Raw genomic sequence first — 19163 nt, forward strand, 5'->3', positions numbered from 1 at the left:
AGTATAGCTACAACTGCTTTATTTTGGCTACTGTTTGCTTACATCGTATAACTTTCTCTCTCCTTTTTGCTTTTAATGCTCCTGTAGCTTTATATTTGAGGTCTGTTTCTTGTTAAGAATAAACAGATTTTTGCTTGCCTGTTTTTAATTAAATCTGAAGTATATTTAGCTCATTAACAGTAAATATAATTATTGATAAATTTGGGTTTATGTCTATCATTTTATTGTTTTCTGTTTGTCCTACTTGTTCTATATTCTGTTTTCTCTTCATTGTTGCCTTCTTTTGGATTAATCAAGTGTTTAAAAAATATTATTTTATTCCTCCCTTTGTTAGCTTGCTAGTTATATATTCTGTTACTGTTCTTTTGGTGATTATGCTAGATTACCACAAGCATTCTTGTGGTACATTAGAGTTGCATATTCATTAGGATTTTGAAAAACAACATCTCAGACATTGTTAGGACCCTAGAAAACTTTAATAGCATTTATCACTGTCCTGCTTTTATGTTGTCATTGTCATGCATTTCAAGTCTACATTTAAATCCAGAGACTGTTGTTTTGTACAGCTAGTATTTACCCTTTCCATTGTTCTTTATTTCCTTTTGTACTTACATGCTTCCATCTGAGATTAATTTTCCTCTGTCTGAGGAACTCTTTTTAGGGAGTTTGGTGATACTGAATTCTCGGTTTTTGCTTGTTTGAAATTTATTTATTTTCATCTTTGAAGAATGTATTAGATGACTGTAGAGTTCTACGTTATTAGCTGTTATTTTCTTGAAGCACTTTAAAGATCTCAGTTCATTGTCTTCTAGCTTCCATTGTTTCTGTTGCAAAATCAGCTGTCAGACTTATTGTTGCTCCTTGGAAGGTAGTATGACTTTCTTGTTCAGCTGCCTTTCTTTTTGTCATTCTCTTTTTCTTTAAGTTTAAACAGCTTTTCAGTGATGCACCGAAGAATGGTTTTGTTTGTACCCTGTTTGGAGTTTCTGGCACCTCTTGAATTTGTAGTGCGACTGATCAGTTGTGAAAAAATTTTGACTTTTTAAAAATATTGTTTCTGCCCCATTTTTGTCTCCTTTGCTCTGTGACTCCAGTTAAATCTTTATTATACTTTTTATCCCCCATATGTCTCCTGCTCTCTTCTGTTATTTTTATGATTTTTTTCCTCCTCTTACTCCATTCTGGATAGTTTTTACTTGACTGTATTTCAGTTCACTTATTCTGAATTTAACTATGTCCAATCTGCTTTTTAACCCCATCTATTCTTATTTTAGTTATAGTATTTTTTAGTTTTAGAATTTTTATTTGATTCTCTGTTTTTAAGATAGATTCTAATTATGTGAAAATCTCTTGTCATGTATTTTTTGAGCATATTAATCAAATTGCTTTAAAGTCTGCGTCTGGAAACTCCAATATCTGTATTACCTATAGGCCTATTTCCATCATCTTTTTCCTTTTGATTTTGCATCTTGTTAGGCCAAATAATAGTAATAGTTAATATATTTGTATATTAATGTATATTAATTATATATTCTATTGTATATTATATAAATTATTGTATGTGGATAATAACATAATAGTAATAATTATTATTAGGCAACTTTTTGATTGAGTCCCAGACATTATATGCAGAATTTTAGATACAAACTTTGTATCTATAATGATACATTTTCCCAGATAGGATTCACATATCTTCAGATTCACCTATCTTCTTGCAGGCAGATAGAGATCACTGCAACTGCTGACTTGAGGTTGGGTTTTCAGCCTTATAAACCTTGTTCTACCTGTAGTTTGCTTCCAACTTGGTAACCCCCTAGAGATCTCAATTAAGAGATTGGGTGTTTTTAGGGCTTCTCTGGCTTTTTTTCTTTCCAGACCCATGAGAGTTTTAAAAGCTCCTTCTTCCTTTTTAATTGCTTTCTGCTGGCTTTTTCGACTTTTGCTACGTGCAGTTTAAAAGCTGACAAATCCCTTAAGAGGAAAATCAGTACTGTCACATTTGTTCTTCTGTGCCTTCTTTCACTAGGGGATCTTGACTCCTCAAGACTTAGCTACCAAGTTTTGTCCCCCTACTCCCATGAAATTGCCAAAAGCTTTGCTGACTTCTCTGCCTCCTAGTGGCTGTCCTTTTTTGGCTTCTCAGCCCCTTGGCCTGTGCCATTAAAGAAATAGGTGACATGTCTTGAAAGAGAAAGCTGCACAAAATGTGAGATACCCTTCAGTGGGTTTCTTGCCACCTCAAGTCTTAGCTACCTCAGAAAGTCTCTGATATTTTAAGAACTTTCTCCCTATTTAATACAGTTTTTGTAGTTTAAGAGGGACTGTTGATCTGCTACAGACTATTCCATCATATTCAAAAGCAGAAATCTTTCTGTGTTTATAGTTCTTTTGGAATAGAGTGTTATATCTTGTAGGCCTGTGAGTTTCTCATGGTTATATTAATGTAATAACGTAAAACTTGATCCCCAGAGTTCTTTGGTCTCTTGCTAAGTGTTTTCCTTCATTAACTGCTTATTCTTGCTATCTGATGGGAAAGAATTGTGGAACATAAATACAGTTGACCGTTGAACAACATGGATTTGAATTTGCAGGTCTACTTATACGTGATTTTCTTTTTTTTTTTTTTTTTTTTTTTCACAGAATGCTTCTGTGTAGTTTTTATTTTTATTTTTTTTTTATTATACTTTAGGGTTTTAGGGTACATGTGCACAATGTGCAGGTTTGTTACATAAGTATCCATGTGCCATGTTGATTTCCTGCACCCATTAATTCGTCATTTAGCATTAGGTGTATCTCCTAATGCTGTCCCTCCCCCCTCCCCCCACCCCACAACAGTCCCCGGAGCGTGATGTTCCCCTTCCTGTGTCAATGAGTTCTCATTGTTCAATTCCCACCTATGAGTGAGAACATGCGGTGTTTGGTTTTTTGGCCTTGCGATAGTTTACTGAGAATGATGTTTTCCAGTTTCATCCATGTCCCTACAAAGGACACGAACTCATCATTTTTTATGGCTGCATAGTATTCCATGGTGTATATGTGCCACATTTTCTTAATCCAGTCTGTCGTTGTTGGACATTTGGGTTGGTTCCAAGTCTTTGCTATTGTGAATAGTGCCGCAATAAACATACGTGTGCATGTGTCTTTATAGCAGCATGATTTATAGTCCTTTGGGTATATACCCAGTAATGGGATGGCTGGGTCAAATGGTATTTCTAGTTCGAGATCCCTGAGGAATCGCCACACTGACTTCCACAATGGTTGAACTAGTTTACAGTCCCACCAACAGTGTAAAAGTGTTCCTATTTCTCCACATCCTCTCCAGCACCTGTTGTTTCCTGATTTTTGAATGATGGCCATTCTAACTGGTGTGAGATGGTATCTCACTGTGGTTTTGATTTGCATTTCTCTGATGGCCAGTGATGAGGAGCATTTCTTCATGTGTTTTTTGGCTGCATAAATGTCTTCTTTTGAGAAGTGTCTGTTCATGTCCTCTGCCCACTTTTGGATGGGGTTGTTTGTTTTTTTCTTGTAAATTTGTTTGAGTTCATTGTAGATTCTGGATATTAGCCCTTTGTCAGATGAGTAGGTTGCAAAAATTTTCTCCCATTGTGTAGGTTGCCTGTTCACTCTGATGATAGTTTCTTTTGCTGTGCAGAAGCTCTTTAGTTTAATGAGATCCCATTTGTCGATTTTGGCTTTTGTTGCCATTGCTTTTGGTGTTTTAGACATGAAGTCCTTGCCCACGCCTATGTCCTGAATGGTATTGCCTAGGTTTTCTTGTAGGATTTTAATGGTTTTAGGTCTAACATATAAGTCTTTAATCCATCTTGAATTAATTTTTGTATAAGGTGTAAGGAAGGGATCCAGTTGCAGCTTTCTACATATGGCTAGCCAGTTTTCCCAGCACCATTTATTAAATAGGGAATCCTTTCCCCATTTCTTGTTTTTGTCAGGTTTGTCAAAGATCAGATAGTTGTAGCTATGCGGCATCATTTCTGAGGGCTCTGTTCTGTTCCATTGATCTATGTCTCTGTTGTGGTACCAGTACCATGCTGTTTTGGTTACTGTAGCCTTGTAGTATAGTTTAAAGTCAGGTAGCGTGATGCCTCCAGCTTTGTTCTTTTGGCTTAGGATTGACTTGGCGATGCGGGCTCTTTTTTGGTTCCATATGAACTTTAAAGTAGTTTTTTCCAATTCTGTGAAGAAAGTCATTGGTAGCTTGATGGGGATGGCATTGAATCTATAAATTACCTTGGGCAGTATGGCCATTTTCACGATATTGATTCTTCCAACCCATGAGCATGGAATGTTCTTCCATTTGTTTGTATCCTCTTTTATTTCATTGAGCAGTGGTTTGTAGTTCTCCTTGAAGAGGTCCTTCACATCCCTGGTAAGTTGGATTCCTAGGTATTTTATTCTCTTTGAAGCAGTTGTGAATGGGAGTTCACTCATGATTTGGCTCTCTGTTTGTCTGTTATTGGTGTACAAGAATGCTTGTGATTTTTGTACATTAATTTTGTATCCTGAGACTTTGCTGAAGTTGCTAATCAGCTTAAGGAGATTTTGGGCTGAGACAATGGGGTTTTCTAGATATACAATCATGTCATCTGCAAACAGGGACAATTTGACTTCCTCTTTTCCTAATTGAATACCCTTTATTTCCTTCTCCTGCCTGATTGCTCTGGCCAGAACTTCCAGCACTATGTTGAATAGTAGCGGTGAGAGAGGGCATCCCTGTCTTGTGCCAGTTTTCAGAGGGAATGCTTCCAGTTTTTGCCCATTCAGTATGATATTGGCTGTGGGTTTGTTGTAGATAGCTCTTATTATTTTGAGATACGTCCCATCAATACCTAATTTATTGAGAGTTTTTAGCATGAAGGGTTGTTGAATTTTGTCAAAGGCCTTTTCTGCATCTATTGAGATAATCATGTGGTTTTTGTCTTTGGTTCTGTTTATATGCTGGATTACATTTATTGATTTGCGTATGTTGAACCAGCCTTGCATCCCAGGGATGAAGCCCACTTGATCATGGTGGATAAGCTTTTTGATGTGCTGCTGGATTCGGTTTGCGAGTATTTTATTGAGGATTTTTGCATCAATGTTCATCAAGGATATTGGTCTGAAATTCTCTTTTTTGGTTATGTCTCTGCCAGGTTTTGGTATCAGGACGATGCTGGCTTCGTAAAATGTGTTAGGGAGGATTCCCTCTTTTTCTATCAATTGGAATAGTTTCAGAAGGAATGGTACCAGTTCCTCCTTGTACCTCTGGTAGAATTCAGCTGTGAATCCATCAGGTCCTGGACTCTTTTTGGTTGGTAAGCTATTGATTATTGCCACAATTTCAGAACCTGTTATTGGTCTATTCAGAGATTCAACTTCTTCCTGGTTTAGTCTTGGGAGGGTGTATTTGTCCAGGAATTTATCCATTTCTTCCAGATTTTCTAGTTTATTTGCATAGAGGTGTTTGTAGTATTCTCTGATGGTAGATTGTATTTCTGTGGGATTGGTGGTGATATCCCCTTTTTCGTTTTTTATTGCATCTATTTGATTCTTCTCTCTTTTCTTCTTTATTAGTCTTGCTAGCGGTCCATCAATTTTGTTGATCTTTTCAAAAAACCAGCTCCTAGATTCATTAATTTTTTGAAGGGTTTTTTGTGTCTCTATTTCCTTCAGTTCTGCTCTGATTTTAGTTATTTCTAGCCTTCTGCTAGCTTTTGAATGTGTTTGCTCTTGCTTTTCTAGTTCTTTTAATTGTGATGTTAGGGTGTCAATTTTGGATCTTTCCTGCTTTCTCTTGTGGGCATTTAGTGCTATAAATTTCCCTCTACACACTGCTTTGAACGTGTCCCAGAGATTCTGGTATGTTGTGTCTTTGTTCTCGTTGGTTTCAAAGAACATCTTTATTTCTGCCTTCATTTCATTATGTACCCAATAGTCATTCAGGAGCAGGTTGTTCAGTTTCCATGTAGTTGAGCGGTTTTGACTGAGTTTCTTAATCCTGAGTTCTAGTTTGATTGCACTGTGGTCTGAGAGACAGTTTGTTATAATCTCTGTTCTTTTACATTTGCTGAGAAGAGCTTTACTTCCAACTATGTGGTCAATTTTGGAATAGGTGTGGTGTGGTGCTGAAAAAAATGTATATTCTGTTGATTTGGGGTGGAGAGTTCTGTAGATGTCTATTAGGTCCACTTTATGTAGAGCTGAGTTCAATTCCTGGATATCCTTGTTAACTTTCTGTCTCGTTGATCTGTCTAATGCTGACAGTGGGGTGTTAAAATCTCCCATTATTATTGTGTGGGAGTTTAAGTCCCTTTGTAGGTCACTCAGGACTTGCTTTATGAATCTGGGTGCTCCTGTGTTGGGTGCATATATATTTAGGATAGTTAGCTCTTCTTGTTGAATTGATCCCTTTACCATTATGTAATGGCCTTCTTTGTCTCTTTTGATCTTTGTTGGTTTAAAGTCTATTTTATCAGAGACTAGGATTGCAACCCCTGCCTTTTTTTGTTTTCCAGTTGCTTGATAGATCTTCCTCCATCCCTTTATTTTGAGTCTATGTGTGTCTCTGCACGTGAGATGGGTTTCCTGAATACAGCACACTGATGGGTCCTGACTCCTTATCCAGTTTGCCAGTCTGTGTCTTTTGATTGGAGCATTTAGCCCATTTACATTTAACGTTAATATTGTTATGTGTGAATCTGATCCTGTCATTATGATGTTAGTTGGTTATTTTGCTCGTTAGTTGCTATAGTTTCTTCCTAGCCTCGATGGTCTTTACAATTTGGCATGTTTTTGCAGGGGCTGGTACCGGTTGTTCCTTTCCATGTTTAGTGCTTCCTTCAGGAGCTCTTTTAGGGCAGGCCTGGTGGTGACAAAATCACTCAGCGTTTGCTTGTCTGTAAAGTATTTTATTTCTCCTTCACTTATGAAGCTTAGTTTGGCGGGATAGGAAATTCTGGGTTGAAAATTCTTTTCTTTAAGAATGTTGAATATCGGCCCCCACTCTCTTCTGGCTTGTAGAGTTTCTGCTGAGAGATCAGCTGTTAGTCTGATGGGCTTCCCTTTGTGGGTAACCCGACCTTTCTCTCTGGCTGCCCTTAACATTTTTTCCTTCATTTCCACTTTGGTGAATCTGACAATTATGTGTCTTGGAGTTGCCCTTCTCGAGGAGTATCTTTGTGGCGTTCTCTGTATTTCCTGAATCTGAATGCTGGCCTGCCTTGCTAGATTGGGGAAGTTCTCCTGGATAATATCTTGCAGAGTGTTTTCCAACTTGGTTCCATTCTCCCCATCATTTTCAGGTACACCAATCAGACGTAGGTTTGGTCTTTTCACATAGTCCCAAATTTCTTGGAGGCTTTGTTCATTTCTTTTTATTCTTTTTTCTCTAAACTTCCCTTCTCTCTTCATTTCATTCATTTCATCTTCTATCAGCGATACCCTTTCTTCCAGTTGATCGCATCTGCTACTGAGGCTTCTGCATTCTTCGCGTAGTTCTCGAAACTTGGCTTTCAGCTCCATCATCTCCTTTAAGCCCTTCTCTCCATTGGTTATTCTAGTTATCCATTCTTCTAATTTTTTTTCAAAGTTTTTAACTTCTTTGCTATTGTTTTGAATTTCCTCTCGTAGCTCAGAGTAGTTTGATCGTCTGAAGCCTTCTTCTCTCAACTCATCAAAGTCATCCTCCATCCAGCTTTGTTCCGTTGCTGGTGAGGAACTGCGTTCCTTTGGAGGAGGAGAGGTGCTCTGTTTTTTAGAGTTTCCAGTTTTTTTGGTCTGTTTTTTCCCCATCTTTGTGGTTTTGTCTACTTTTTGTCTTCGATGATGGTGATGTACAGGTGGGTTTTTGGTGTGGATGTCCTTTCTGTTTGTTAATTTTCCTTCTACCAGACAAGACCCTCAGCTGCAGGTCTGTTGGAGTTTACTAGAGGTCCACTCCAGACCCTGTTTGGCTGGGTGTCAGCAGCGGTGGCTGCAGAACAGCGGATTTTCGTGAGACCACAAATTCAGCTGTCTGATAGTTCCTCTGAAAGTTTTGTCTCAGAGGAGTACCCGGTTGAATGAGGTGTCAGTCTGTCCCACTGGGGGGGTGCCTCCCAGTTAGGCTGCTCAGGGGTGAGGGACCCACTTTAGGAGGCAGTCTGTCCGTTCTCAGATCTCCAGCTGCGTGCTGGGAGAACCACTACTCTCTTCAAAGCTGTCAGTCAGACAGGGACATTTAAGGCTGTGGAGGTTCTCGCTGAGTTTTTGGTTGTCTGTGCCCTGCCCCCAGAGGTGGAGCCTACAGAGGCAGGCGGGCCTCCTTGAGCTGTGGTGGGCTCCACCCAGTTCGAGCTTCCTGGCTGCTTTGTTTACCTAAGCAAGCCTGGGCAATGGCGGGCGCCCCTCCCCCAGCCTCGTTGCCGCCTTGCAGCGTGATCTCAGACTGCTGTGCTAGCAATCAGCAAGACTCTGTGGGCATAGGACCCTCCGAGCCAGGTGCGGGACACAATCTCCTAGTGTGCCGTTTTCCAGGCCCGTTGGAAAAGCGCAGTATTAGGACGGGACTGACCCGATATTCCAGGTGCCGTCTGTTTTCCCTTTCTTTGACTAGGAAAGGGAACTCCCTGACCCCTTGCGCTTCCCGAGTGAGGCAATGCCTCGCCCTGCTTCGGCTCGCGCACAGTGCGCTTCACCGACTGTCCTGAACCCACTGTTAGGCACTCCCTAGTGAGATGAAACCGGTACCTCAAGCAGAAATGCAGAAATCACCCGTCTTCTGTGTCGCTGGGGCTGGGAGCTGGAGACCGGAGCTGTTCCTATTCGGCCATCTTGGCTCCACCCTCCTATACGTGATTTTCTTCTGCTTCTGCCACCTTGAGACAGAAAGGTCGATCCCTTCTTTCTCCTCAGCCTACTCAACGTGAAGATGACAACGATGAAGACCTTTATGATGATCCACTTCCATTTAATGAATAGTAAATATTTTTTCTCTTCCTTATAATTTTCTTAATAACATTTTCCTTTCTCTAGCTTATTTTAAGAATATAGTATGTCATACACGTAACACATGAAATATGTGTTAATTGGCTGTTCATGTTATTGATAAGGCTTCTAGTCAACAGTAAGCTATTAGCAGTTAAGTTTTATGGGAGTCAAAAGTCATACATGGCTTTTTCAACTGCATGGGAGTTGGCGCCCCTAGGCCCCACATTGTTCAAGGGTCAACTAACTGTAACATGATTTGTTAGCAGTTGTTTTATTCTTGTTCTTAGCCAAAAGACTGAGAAGTGATTGTTAAGCAGTTGTTTTAAATGCTTATTAAGAGTTAAAATGAGATTTTATTTTTGGTTTTGTTGGTGATTTGCATATTTCTTTTGAGACTTACTTGTTTATAAGGTTAAGAAATTGAGAGTTGGTCAGGTGCAGTGGCTCATGCCTGTAATCCCAGCACTTTGGGAGGCCGAGGTGGGTGGATCACTTGGGGTCAGGAATTCAGCCTGGCCAACATAGTGAAACCCCATCTCTACTAAAAATACAAAAATTAGCAGGACGTGTTGGTGCATGCCTGTGTTCCCAGCTATTTGGGAGGCTGAGGCATGAGAATTGTTTGAACCCAGGAGGTGGAGGTTGCCGCGAGCTGAGATTGTGCCACTGTACTCCAGCCTGGGTGACAGAGCGAGACTCAGTCTCAAAAAAAAAAAAAAAAAAAAATTGAAAGTTTAATCTTTCTGTAAGTATAGTATTTCCCTTCATATAATAGGATTTTTAAATTATCTACCTTTTTGTTAGAACTTTTATGGAATCTTATATTTATGTGAAGATGTAGGTTTAGAAGGAAGATAATTGGGTTTGGTGTAAACTTTGGTTTTGTAAATGTTAGTATTTAATACTTTTAAAATATTCCTACTTTTTTTTTTAGTATGGCTAATATTTATTATGGCCAATATCGCCTATGTGTTTGTTGTTAAGGAAGTTGTCTTATATACATAGAAATGCTATAATCTACTTTAAACAAACCTGGATATGTTTCTTTTCCCTTCCTGTCACTGTCCTCTTTCTTCCCTTTTCCCTTTTGATTAAGAAGTTCCATCAGAAAAGTCATAAAATCTAACTCCTGTTTATTCTTGAGCTATCAGCTAAAATGCCACTTTCTCAGGAAATCCTGCCTGACCCCCTTTCCCCATTGATCTGGCACCCATTCCCCTGGCCTTTAAATGCTTTTATATCAATGTGTACCTATCTATCATTTTTTACAGTTTGTAATTACGGCTTTTTTTTTTTTTTTTGAGATGGAGTCTCGCCTTGTTGCCCAGGCTGGAGTGCAGTGGTGCCATCTTGGCACCTCCGCCTCCCAGGTTCAAGCAATTTTCCTGCCTCAACCTCTGAAGTAGCTCGGACTACAGGTGCACACCACCACACCTGGTTAATTTTTGTATTTTTAGTAGAGGCGGAGTTTCATCATGTTGGCCAGGCTGATCTCAAACTCCTGACCTCAGTTGATCCACCTGCCTTGGCCTCCCAAAGTGCTGGGATTACAGGTGTGAGCCACCGTGCCCGGCTTCCTGTAATTATGTATTAAAATGTATAATTCGTTGATTAATAGCTATCTTTCCAACTAGACCAAAAACTCCATAGAATGTATGGAATTTTCCTCCATCATCATTGTAGTCCAAGCGTAATATTTATTAAATGAGTAAATGAGTGAATTAACTAGCCATTTTGATTAATTTTCTCTTTTTAGTGCAGTTTTGGTTTAGGACTGTAAGGAGTCATATTGGCCGTATTCAGAATGTCACATTAGTGTTTTAAGTCCATTCTGTATTTTTTTCAATGAGTTTCAGCAAAATCTGAGAGTGTCTTAAGTGAAATTGGTTATATCTAGGGTGGAGGTATTATATTTGGAAAGACTTGTAACAATAGAAAGCTTTTTATTTAAATCTTTGAGTTTTAAAATATTTTTATTATGAAGTTATGATTTTATAGGTAATATTTTTATTGAGACCTTGAAAAATTTATAGAGTGCAGTTTGTTACAGAATCTGAGTTGCCTAATAGTTTTTAATAGTTTTTGAGTATCAGTATTTTGATTAATTTTAAGATAGGGATCATTTCCTCTAATTCTTTGAACATAATTATTTGTTGGTTGATTTTTTTTTTTATGTAACAGTGTTTTTGAGATGTAATTTATGTACCATACAATTCTTCTACTTTAGGGTATTTGATTCATGGATTTTTTGTGCATTCACAGATGTGACTGTCATTGCAGTCAATTTTAGAACATTTTCATAATCTCAAAAGGAAAACTGTAGCCTTTGGCTATTATCCACTTATTCTTCCATCCCTGAGCAACCCACTAAACTACTTTTGGTGTGTATAGATTTGCCTATTTCAGACATTTTCTATAAATGGAATCATATATGGCCTTTTGTGATTGGCTTCCATTTAGGATATTGTTTTCAAAGTTTATATTGTATCATGTATCAGTACTACATCCTTCTTATGGCTGGTAAGTATTCTGTTGTATCGATATACCACATTATGTTTAGCCATTCATTAGTTCAGTGGTCCCCAACCTTTTTGGCACCAATGACTGACTTTGTGGAAGGCAGTTTTTCCATGGATGGGGGTGATGGGGGAGGATGGTTTCAGGATGAAATTGTTCCATTTCAGATCATCAAGCATGAGATTCTTATAAGGAACAAAACCAAAACAGCAACAACAACAATGATTCTCGTAAGGAACACCCAACCTAGATCCCTTGCATGTGCAGTTCATAGTAGGTTGGTGCTCCCATGAGAATCTAATGCCTATGCTGATCTGACAGGAGGCAGAGCTCAGGCAGTAATGCTTGCTAACCCACCGCCACTCACCTCCTGCTGTGCATCTCAGTTCCTTACAGGAACCAGTACTGGTCTGTGGCCTGGGGGTTTGGGATCCCTGCATTAGTTGATAGACATTTGGATTATATCCACTTATTGGCTATTATGAATAATGCTGCTATAATAAACATTCATACAAGTTTTTTGTGGACATGTTTTCATTTCTTGGGTATATGTCCAGCAGTGGAATTTCTGGGTCATTTGCTAACTATGATTTAGTTATTGGAGAAACTGCCAGATTTTTTGTTGATTTTTTTTTTTCTGTTATTATGTAGTGTCAAGAAACCGTTTAATGCATATGAATTGAAGCCCCGTAAGGAAAGTGATCATTTGGGATTAGATAGCAAATTGCTTGATTTCAAATGTATTACTTTGAGAATTTTCTGTGACGGTTTAGCTAGTCCTTTATCTTCATTTTTCTTGAGAATACATGAATTAGCTCCCTGCCTTCATATTTGAAGATACTTACCTATCAGTGTACAGGCATGTACACACATAGGTACACATATAATACTTTGCTAAGCAGTTTGTGCTGGGGACAGTAGTTGAAAGTCGGTGTTTTTTCCTAAAATTTATATTGTTCGTTTATATGTGAAATATCAAATGGGAGATATTTTTGGAAGCAGTGAAACTTCTTTATGAATTCTTTCTTTATACAAAAGAAGACTGGTTTTTTTTAAAACAAATTAATCTTTTTCTCTTTGTTTCTTTCAGCATTGATGACTGGGAAGTGAGAGACATAGATTTTTGAAAAGCTGAAAATAACTTCTAGTTTAACAAAATAGTTTGTTCCAGAGCTTAGAATTTCAGATGATTGGAAAATTCATACATCTAGGTCTGAAATTTTAAGTCTTTGGCATCTGTGGAGATCTCTATTTTCTACAACCTAAAATGCTATGATGGGTGACAGGTTAAAGACAAACCTTTTTAAAAAATGTATATTTTTATTGCTACATAGTGGTATTATGGTTTTTCAAATTCCTATTTTTACCATAAACAGATTATTAGGTGCTTACTGATTCCAGATAATAGCCTGATCTATTAGAAGGTAGAAGAGAGAATCTCTGGTGATACACTGTCCATACATGGTTCAATAGGAGGTAGCAAAGGCTAAGTATGAGTAAGTGACAAAAGCAGTAAATGCTGCAGAACTGAAATTCAGAGAATTGCGCTTCCACTGTTGGGTAAGGCTTGAGGGGAGACTTTGAAAGAGGAAGATGAGCTATGCCTTCCTTTGGGTACTGATTTAATTTCTCTTGCCATTTTTTTGCATTTCTTGAATGTAGGAATTTATCCTTACCCGTGTACATATTCATCAGCTCCAATTTAGGAAATTGACTCCAATTTAGTGTAGCATATCATAACCAGAAAGATGCTTGGAGGTAGACTTTTCCCTAAAGTTTATACAAGACACTTAATGGGCTGGGTCCTTGATCATGTACTTCTTTCTTAGACTTTGTATATATGAAGTGGTGTTCTTATCCTTATTTCTTTCCACATTCACCCTTTTTAATGCTTTTAGTAAGTCTTCTCAGTTTTTGTTAAGATTTATTTTATAGTTACAGTATTACATTGTATTTATTGAAGGTAGCTTGGCTGATACTGTTCCAAAGTCACTTGCCACTTTCCTCTCTGCATAATTAACATTTATTCCCCTCATTATTTGTCAGTGAATTCCCTTCTGTTTATTTATAGTTTCTTTATGATTCTGCATATCAGAAGATAATAAGCACTTATCACAGATGCATTTAGGGGATGTACTACTCTCTGTAAAAAATTTAAATATATTGAAAATAGAACTCTTTGAATTTTATTTTACTCTTTTGAGGAAATTAAGATATCTTGATTTTTTTATGGTATTCTAACCTGCTTTTCTGGGGCATACAGGGCAGCACTTATTTTTATATAAATCTGAGAATGTGTGAATTGCAAATTAATCTTCTGGCAGATATCTAATGCTGTTGATAGAGATGTGTTGCCCTAAGATTTGTTGGATTTAATGAGACAGTCTTTTTATATATCCTTGAATTATGATGGGATATTGGGCTGCCACGCATAAGTTTTAGAATATTTTTTAATGATGTAGAGAAAATGCTTCAGATACAATGGCATGTAAAAGAGAAAACAGCAAAAAAACCCTGATTTTAAAATGGTTTGATTCAATTTATATTTTAAAAACACACACACACGATTTGTATCCCTGTGTATATAGAAAAGATTGCAAGGATATTTACCAAAATATTAAGTGATTATCTCTGGGTTGTAGTAATTTGGGTGATTTTTATTTTTTAAGTGCCTTTGGATATTGCCTGAAATGTTAAATATTATCTCATTTTAGCAAATAATAAATACTACTTTTAACTAAGAAAAAAATAGAGAATTGTTGTGTTTGTGTGAATTGCTTTGATTATAAACACAAATTATATAGGATCCTATGTCCCATGTTAGTGAGTTTCTTTTTGTTTTTTTAAAGTGAGGAGCCATCAAAGGATTTTTCAATAGAAAAGTGATGTGAATAAAGTTAAGTCTATGGTTTAAAATTAAAATTTTTAAGTACTCTTATGACCCAGCAATTTCAGTTAATAGCTAATTTTGAGTATCGTCAAATTCAGGCATGCTTATCCCTGGGATTATATGTAGACCTTCCACTGGGTACGCAGGCAAAAATAGTTTTAAAATACTCAGTTTCCTAAGTCTTACTGTTCTTGTGTATTCTTTCCTAAAACTGATCTGCCTAACAACTTGCCTGTGGCTTATGCTCTTGCTCCTTAAAAATGTGGTCTGTTCACCAGCAGTATTGTCATTGCTGGTTGTTTGTTAAATGCAAAAAAGGTGGTTCTCAATTCTTTTAAACAAAATAAAAGGAGGACCTAATCAATTTGTCAGTTGATGTATCATAAATAATTTTTTTTTTGAGCCGGATCTTGCTCTGTTGCCCAGGCTGGAGTGCAGTGGCACCATCTTGGCTCACTGCAACCTCCACCTCCTGGGTTCAAGCGATTCTCCTGCCTCGGCCTCCCGAGTAGCTGGGATTACAGGCACGCGCCACTATGCCTGGCTAATTTATTTTTTATATTTTTAGTAGAGACGGGGTTTCACCATGTTGGCCCGGCTGGTCTTGAACTCCTGACCTCAGGCGACCCACCCGCCTTGGCCTCCCAAAGTGCTGGGATTACAGTCGTGAGCCACTGCACCTGGACTGATAGATCATAAATATTTTTAATGATAGCTCGTTATGCGATTTTTGGCATGTAATTTGGAAGGTGGTAAAAAAAAATTAGTAGTACAGGAACAGTGCAGGTTGAGTATCTCTTACTTGAAATGCTTAAGACCAGAAGTGTTTTGGATTTTGGAATTTTTACGATTTTGGAATATTTGCATTATGTTAATATATACTTAGCAGTTGAGCATCCCTAATCTGAAATTTGAAATCTGAAATGCTCCCATGAGCATTTCCTTGCAGTGTCACGTCAGAACTCAAAAAGTTTGCAGATTTTGGAACATTTTTTATTTTGGGTTTTCAGATTCTCAAACTGTAGTAACAGAAATTCCTTCTGTTCCCTTGTATTTATTTATGTGAGCAAGGGAGGATCATAGAGTCCAGGAGTTGGAGAATAGCTTGGGTAACATAGCGAGACCTCTTCTCTACAAAACATTAAATTAGTCGGGTGTGGTGGTGTGCTCCTGTATGTAGTTCTAGCTACTTGAGAGGCTGAGGCTTGAGGATCACTTGAGCCCAGGAATTCGAGGCTGCAGTGAGCTATGATCATGCCACTGCACTCCAGCCTGGGCAACAGAGCGAGACTGTGTCTCAAAAAAAGAATTAAAAATAAGTATAGAGTTGATGTTGAATCCCATTTTATCCTAGCAGTGATATTTATTCATATATACATGAGATAATTGTTTTGAAAGTACACATGTCTTTGAGAATCATATCTAATACCTTTATTCTATATTTAATCATCATCTGTCAAAATTTTTAATATATTTATATTGTTTTGGCCAATAGTATACTTATGAAATTGATAATAACATCCAGAAGAAATTTTAAAAATCACTTGGAATCTCATGATCAAAAACAAAAAAAGTTTAATCTTAATTCACATGGCATTTTCTCGGAGAAGTCATATGGAGTGAAAAACGAAAGACCTTCCAGCATATAGGTAAAATTACATTTTACATTTTGTAAAATTCTGTGAGGGAAGTTTAAGGATAAACCAAGATAATGTAAACTTTTGACTGTATAAGAAGAGGCTGTTCACTTAAAAAATAGACGATGGGCCGCCGCGGCCGCCATTTTGCTCGCGCGGAAGCGCCGCGGTGGGGTGGGAACCCAAGCGGGAGAGCCGCGGCCTTTGCGGCCGCCGCCATGCCGTCGTCCCAGCTGCGGGTGGCGGTGGTGTGCTCGAGCAACCAGAACCGGAGCATGGAGGCGCACAACGTCCTCAGCAAACGGGGATTCAGCTTCCGATCCTTTGGAACAGGGACTCATGTGAAGCTTCCAGGACCAGCTCCCGACAAGCCGAATGTTTATGATTTCAAAGCCACAAATGACCAGATGTACAATGATCTTCTTAGGAAAGACAACTCTATACACAGAATGGGATTTTACATATGCTGGACAGAAATAAGAGAATGAAGCCCCGGCCAGAAAGGTTCCAGAACTGCAAAGACCTATTTGATCTGATCCTCACTTGCGAAGAGAGAGTGTATGACCAGGTGGTGGAAGATCTGAATTCCAGAGAACAGGAGACCTGCCAGCCCGTGCACGTGGTCAATGTGGACATCTAGGACAACCACGAGGAGGCCACCCTGGGGGCCTTTCTCATCTGTGAGCTCTGCCAGTGTATCCAGCCAGCACACGGAAGACATGGAGAACGAGATTGACGAGCTGCTGCAGGAGTTCGAGGAGAAGAGCGGCCGCACCTTTCTGCACACCGTCTGCTTCTACTGAGCCCAGCGCCCGCATGGAGCCGCTTCTGGAGCTTCTTCTTGTTCATACTTTTTCCTTCCTGACATTTGTTTTTACTTACAGGTGTTCTGCTGGTGACGGTAGCATTACCCAAATAAACTGTGCGTATGAAATGGGAGAGGAGATGCCAAAACGCCAGATGAAAGCAATCAAGTTTCTTCTTTTCCACTTTTACTTATGAGCGGGATATTGATTACAAAGTTTTTCTTCTTTAACCAAAAAGGAAAGACAACGGTTTGTGTGCACTTCCCGACATAGCTGTGTCTTCGTGTGCCTGCCTTCCCTCCCTCCTCCCCACCAGGCCGGACTGTACAGAGCTCTGCTGCGGCGTGTTAGGAGTGACCTGGAATTGTCAATAAACAGATGCTGCTGTCAAAAAAAAAAAAAAAAAAAAATAGACGATGGTATTTTTATTCTTTTGATACTTTTAAAAGAACACATATAACAACTTTATTAAAAATTAACAATATTAGGGCGGGTGTAGTGGCTCATGCCTGTAATCCCAGCACTTTGGGAGGCCAAGGCAGGTGGATCACTTGAGGCTAGGAGTTCGAGACCAGCCTGGCCAACATGGTGAAACCTGTCTCTGCTAAAAATATAAAAGTTAGCTGGGCGTGATGGTGCACGCCTGTAATCTCATCTACTCAGGAGGCTGAGGCAGGAGAATTCCTTGAACCCGGGAGGCGGAGGTTGCAGTAAGCCGAGATCGCGCCACTGCACTCCAGACTGGCGACAGAGCGAGACTCAGTATCAAAAACAAAAAAAAAAACAAAAAGACAATATTTAAAGTACACTGGAAATCACAACCTTTGCAACAATTATAAGGTATGAAACATTTTGCAACTTAAAAATGTTGAGGGTGTGCATAGATTTTCAAAATTAATTTAGAGGGTACTTGAGCAGAAAACTTGTGCACCATTAACTGACAGCAGTTTGCACATTTGAATTACTTGTGAATCTTTTAAAAATTCTGATGCTCCTAGGTTATAAAATAATCTATTATTTTGGGCCTAGGCCCAAAGTACTAGACCATGATGAAGATCCCACAAAAGTGATTGTTTTTCTATAATTACATATACACATGTATTTATTCTGTAGTTACATGCATAGATAGAAAAAAGACTTGGAGTCTAAAACAAAAGCAAAAAGATAAGGAAAATATTAATGAAAAATTGAAATGGAGGCTAGCGTTGATCCGGGAGGTCCACCTTCTCACCTTCAGGACACATGGCTTAATGAGCAGATGATGCTCTTTGACTGGGATACAGGACTTGATGGGTGGGACACAGGCTGAATTTCAGCTTTCACTCTTCAGTGGGATCTTCTAGTGCACGGTGCAACCTGCATAATTATAGATAGCAGCCCTGCACCTTCTACATAATAATAGGCCTACAAAGAGAGTAGAAACAAAATAGAAATGAAAGGAAAAAAATATAGGAAAATTTATCTGAGCTAAAGAAAGGCTCAGTTGAAGTCATTAGTTTGAACAGCCTTGCTGATTGTCAAGAGAGTAAGTGCAAAAATATCCATAATTAGTCTGCATTCAGATGCAAGAACCTGGTGCTGGAGAAGCTGCTCAGGCACAGGAACTGGGCATTGAAGCTGTATATGCTGCTGGAGCCTGATGCTGGAGAAACCTGTATGGCAGGAATGAAGAGCTAGAGGCTGTGTATGCTGCAAGAGCATGCAGGGCAAGCATACCTGAACCAAGAAGCCAAACAAAACCAAGAAAACCCCAACGACAAAAAACCCTTACTTGCTGCGATGACTCCTGCCCCCTCTTACTGACACAGCTTAACATTGCGCCAGCTGGTAAAGGAAAAATAAAGGGCCCAAATCCATTTTCAAAGAGGAGACAAAAAGGGTGAATTTAGAGGTGAGGGTCAATAAATCCATAATTGGCTCGTTTACTTTTACCTTTTGATGTCATTTTAAAAACTGTTTTCTCAGCATTTCATTTATACTTAAACTGGTTAAATCTAGTATCTGAAGTTTTCTTCTTCTGGTTAATCTGATGCCCAAGTGGATTAATACTACTAGTAAGCTTTTGTGTTTCTATTTTCCATTCATACAGTGCAATAACATTTTTTAAATTGCAAAAAGGGATACTGAATTATAAAGACAGTAGTGCTTTTGAAACAAATGTTGGCTGGCATGTGAGGTAATCATAGTATAGTAACAAACTAATGGTTTGTGACCTGATGAACATTCTGAATTTAACAAAGGAGAGTCTGAGAGCTCTAAGATACATAAGTGTGAGTTGTCTGACAGTTGAGTGAGGAGAGTTATTACCTGTAATAAACTTGATTTCAGTTATATCACTAAACTGCT

General features: G+C 38.6%; 1 protein-coding gene and 1 pseudogene across 6 annotated transcripts in view; both read left to right on the forward strand.

The window, feature by feature from the left end:
• Positions 1 to 19163, forward strand: part of MKLN1 (muskelin 1) — a 397154-nt gene that overhangs the window by 230499 nt on the left and 147492 nt on the right. Inside the window, exon 1 of one of the 6 annotated variants that reach the window (XM_055284049.2) lies at positions 8836 to 8957. The exons of the other annotated variants lie outside the window; for them this stretch is intronic. The gene's annotated coding sequence lies outside the window, so the exon portion shown is untranslated. Of the gene's footprint in view, positions 1 to 8835; positions 8958 to 19163 lie in introns of those variants that run through there. 6 annotated transcript variants of the gene reach the window in all.
• On the forward strand, positions 10285 to 17073 carry LOC134736919 (RNA polymerase II subunit A C-terminal domain phosphatase SSU72-like; annotated as a pseudogene).

The sequence above is a fragment of the Symphalangus syndactylus genome, chromosome 6 (assembly GCF_028878055.3).
Source record: "Symphalangus syndactylus isolate Jambi chromosome 6, NHGRI_mSymSyn1-v2.1_pri, whole genome shotgun sequence".
Taxonomy (NCBI): Eukaryota; Metazoa; Chordata; class Mammalia; order Primates; family Hylobatidae; genus Symphalangus; species Symphalangus syndactylus.